We start from the raw sequence: 4,829 nt of genomic DNA on the forward strand, positions 1-4,829 counted from the left end.
CACACATGTACAATAAATACACAACACATGTACAATAAATACACAACACACATGTACAATAAATACACAACACACATGTACAATAAATACACAACATACATGTACAATAAATACACAACATACATGTACAATAAATACACAACACACATGTACAATAAATACACAACACACATGTACAATAAATACACAACATACATGTACAATAAATACACAACACATGTACAATAAATACACAACACACATGTACAATAAATACACAACATACATGTACAATAAATACACAACACACATGTACAATAAATACACAACACATGTACAATAAACATTATACACATTACACACATTATTGTGTAATGTGTGTAATGTGTGTGTATAATGTGTGTAATGTGTGTAATGTGTGTGTGTAATGTGTAAATGTGTATAATGTGTGTTTGTATAATGTGTGTAATGTGTATAATGTGTGTGTGTAATGTGTATAATGTGTGTTTGTATAATGTGTATAATGTGTGTGTGTAATGTTTGTAATGTGTGTAATGTGTGTGTGTATAATGTGTGTGTAAAATGTGTGTAATGTGTATAATGTGTGTGTATAATGTGTTTAATATGTATAATGTGTGTGTAATGTGTGTAATGTGTATAATGTGTGTGTATAATGTGTTTAATGTGTGTAATGTGTGTAATGTGTGTAATGAGTGTGTATAATGTGTGTAATGTGTGTAATGTGTATAATGTGTGTGTATAATGTGTTTAATGTGTGTAATGTGTGTAATGTGTGTAATGAGTGTGTATAATGTGTGTGTATAATGTGTTTAATGTGTGTAATGTGTGTAATGAGTGTGTATAATGTGTGTAATGTGTGTAATGTGTATAATGTGTGTGTATAATGTGTGTGTATAATGTGTTTAATGTGTGTAATGTGTGTGTAATCTGTGTAATGTGTATAATGTGTGTGTATAATGTGTTTAATGTGTGTAATGTGTGTAATGTGTGTAATGAGTGTGTAAAATGTGTAAATGTGTATAATGTGTGTGTATAATGTGTGTAATGTGTGTAATGTGTGTGTAAAATGTGTAAATGTGTATAATGTGTGTGTATAATGTGTGTAATGTGTGTAATGTGTGTAATGAGTGTAATGTGTGTGTAAAATGTGTAAATGTGTATAATGAGTGTGTATAATGTGTGTAATGTGTGTAATGTGTGTAATGTGTGTGTAAAATGTGTAAATGTGTATAATGTGTGTGTAAAATGTGTAAATGTGTATAATGAGTGTGTATAATGTGTGTAATGTGTGTAATGTGTGTAATGTGTGTGTAAAATGTGTAAATGTGTATAATGTGTGTGTATAATGTGTGTAATGTGTATAATGTCTGTGTATAATGTGTTTAATATGTATAATGTGTGTGTAATGTGTGTAATGTGTATAATGTGTGTGTATAATGTGTGTAATGTGTATAATGTGTGTAATGTGTGTGTAAAATGTGTAAATGTGTATAATGTGTGTGTATAATGTGTAAATGTGTATAATGTGTGTGTTTAATGTGTGTAATGTGTATAATGTGTGTAATGTGTGTTTGTATAATGTGTGTGTAAAATGTGTAATGTGTATAATGTGTGTGTATAATGTGTGTAATGTGTATAATGTGTGTGTATAATGTGTGTAATGTGTATAATGTGTGTGTAAAATGTGTAAATGTGTATAATGTGTGTAATGTGTATAATGTGTGTGTATAATGTGTGTAATGTGCATAATGTGTGTGTGTATAATGTGTGTAATGTGTGTGTAAAATGTGTAAATGTGTATAATGTGTGTGTATAATGTGTGTAATGTGTATAATGTGTGTAATGTGTGTGTGTATAATGTGTGTGTAAAATGTGTAAATGTGTATAATGTGTGTGTATAATGTGTGTAATGTGTATAATGTGTGTGTATAATGTGTGTAATGTGTATAATGTGTGTGTATAATGTGTGTAATGTGCATAATGTGTGTGTGTATAATGTGTGTAATGTGTGTGTAAAATGTGTAAATGTGTATAATGTGTGTGTATAATGTGTGTAATGTGTATAATGTGTGTAATGTGTGTGTGTATAATGTGTGTGTATAATGTGTAAATGTGTATAATGTGTGTGTAAAATGTGTAAATGTGTATAATGTGTGTAATGTGTGTGTGTATAATGTGTGTGTATAATGTGTAAATGTGTATAATGTGTGTGTAAAATGTGTAAATGTGTATAATGTGTGTAATGTGTATAATGTGTGTAATGTGTGTGTGTGTAATGTGTGTGTATAATGTGTAAATGTGTATAATGTGTGTGTAAAATGTGTAATGTGTATAATGTGTGTGTATAATGTGTGTAATGTGCATAATGTGTGTGTGTATAATGTGTGTAATGTGTGTGTAAAATGTGTAAATGCGTATAATGTGTGTGTATAATGTGTGTAATGTGTATAATGTGTGTAATGTGTGTGTGTATAATGTGTGTGTAAAATGTGTAAATGTGTATAATGTGTGTGTATAATGTGTGTAATGTGTATAATGTGTGTGTATAATGTGTGTAATGTGTATAATGTGTGTGTATAATGTGTGTAATGTGCATAATGTGTGTGTGTATAATGTGTGTAATGTGTGTGTAAAATGTGTAAATGTGTATAATGTGTGTGTATAATGTGTGTAATGTGTATAATGTGTGTAATGTGTGTGTGTATAATGTGTGTGTAAAATGTGTAAATGTGTATAATGTGTGTGTATAATGTGTGTAATGTGTATAATGTGTGTGTATAATGTGTAAATGTGTATGATGTGTGTGTATAATGTGTGTAATGTGTATGTGTGTGTAAAATGTGTAAATGTGTATAATGTGTGTATAATGTGTGTAATGTGTATAATGTGTGTGTATAATGTGTGTGTATAATGTGTGTGTATAATGTGTAAATGTGTATAATGTGTGTATAATGTGTGTAATGTGTATAATGTGTGTGTATAATGTGTGTAATGTGCATAATGTGTGTGTATAATGTGTGTAATGTGTATAATGTGTGTAATGTGTATAATGTGTGTAATGTGCATAATGTGTGTGTATAATGTGTGTAATGTGTATAATGTGTGTAATGTGTATAATGTGTGTGTATAATGTGTGTAATGTCTATAATGTGTGTGTAAAATGTGTAAATGTGTATAATGTGTGTGTGTATAATGTGTGTAATGTGTATAATGTGTGTGTGTATAATGTGTGCGTGTGTGTATAGTGTGTGTGTATAATGTGTGTAATGTGTATAATGTGTGTGTATAATGTGTGTAATGTGTATAATGTGTGTGTATAATGTGTGTATAATGTGTGTAATGTGTATAATGTGTGTGTGTATAATGTGTGTGTATAATGTGTGTAATGTGTATAATGTGTGTGTAAAATGTGTAAATGTGTATAATGTGTGTAATGTGTATAATGTGTGTGTAAAATGTGTAAATGTGTATAATGTGTGTGTGTATAATGTGTGCGTGTGTGTATAGTGTGTGTGTATAATATGTGTAATGTGTATAATGTGTGTGTAAAATGTGTAAATGTGTATAATGTGTGTGTGTATAATGTGTGCGTGTGTGTATAGTGTGCGTGTATAATGTGTGTAATGTGTATAATGTGTGTGTGTGTGTATAATGTATGTAATGTCTATAATGTGTATAATGTGTGTGTGTATAATGTCTGTGTATATAATGTGTGTGTGTACAATGTGTGTATATAATGTGTGTGCGTGTATAATGTGTGTAATGTGTATAATGTGTGTAGTGTGTATAATGTGTGTAGTGTGTGTGTTTATAATGTGTGTAATGTGCATAATGTGTGTGTATAATGTGTGTAATGTGTATAATGTGTGTGTATAATGTGTAAATGTGTATAATGTGTGTGTATAATGTGTGTAATGTGTATAATGTGTGTGTATAATGTGTGTAATGTGTGTGTGTTTATAATGTGTGTAATGTGTATAATGTGTGTAGTGTGTATAATGTGTGTAGTGTGTGTGTTTATAATGTGTGTAATGTGCATAATGTGTGTGTATAATGTGTAAATGTGTATAATGTGTGTGTATAATGTGTGTAATGTGTATAATGTGTGTGTATAATGTGTGTGTATAATGTGTAAATGTGTATAATGTGTGTGTATAATGTGTAAATTTGTATAATGTGTGTGTATAATGTGTGTAATGTGCATAATGTGTGTGTAATGTGTGTAATGTGTATAATGTGTGTGTATAATGTGTGTAATGTGTATAATGTGTGTGTATAATGTGTAAATGTGTATAATGTGTGTGTATAATGTGTGTAATGTGTATAATGTGTGTGTATAATGTGTGTGTATAATGTGTAAATGTGTATAATGTGTGTGTATAATGTGTAAATGTGTATAATGTGTGTGTATAATGTGTGCAATGTGCATAATGTGTGTGTAATGTGTGTAATGTGTATAATGTGTGTGTATAATGTGTGCAATGTGCATAATGTGTGTGTAATGTGTGTAATGTGTATAATGTGTGTGTATAATGTGTGTAATGTGTATAATGTGTGTGTATAATGTGTGTAATGTGTATAATGTGTGTGTATAATGTGTAAATGTGTATAATGTGTGTGTATAATGTGTGTGTAAAATGTGTAAATGTGTATAATGTGTGTGTGTATAATGTGTGTAATGTGTATAATGTGTGTGTATAATGTGTGTGTAAAATGTGTAAATGTGTATAATGTGTGTGTGTATAATGTGTGTAATGTGTATAATGTGTGTGTGTATAATGTGTGCGTGTGTGTATAGTGTGTGTGTATAATGTGTGTAATGTGTATAA

This window comes from Thunnus maccoyii, chromosome 5 (genome assembly GCF_910596095.1).
Source record: "Thunnus maccoyii chromosome 5, fThuMac1.1, whole genome shotgun sequence".
Taxonomy (NCBI): domain Eukaryota; kingdom Metazoa; phylum Chordata; class Actinopteri; order Scombriformes; family Scombridae; genus Thunnus; species Thunnus maccoyii.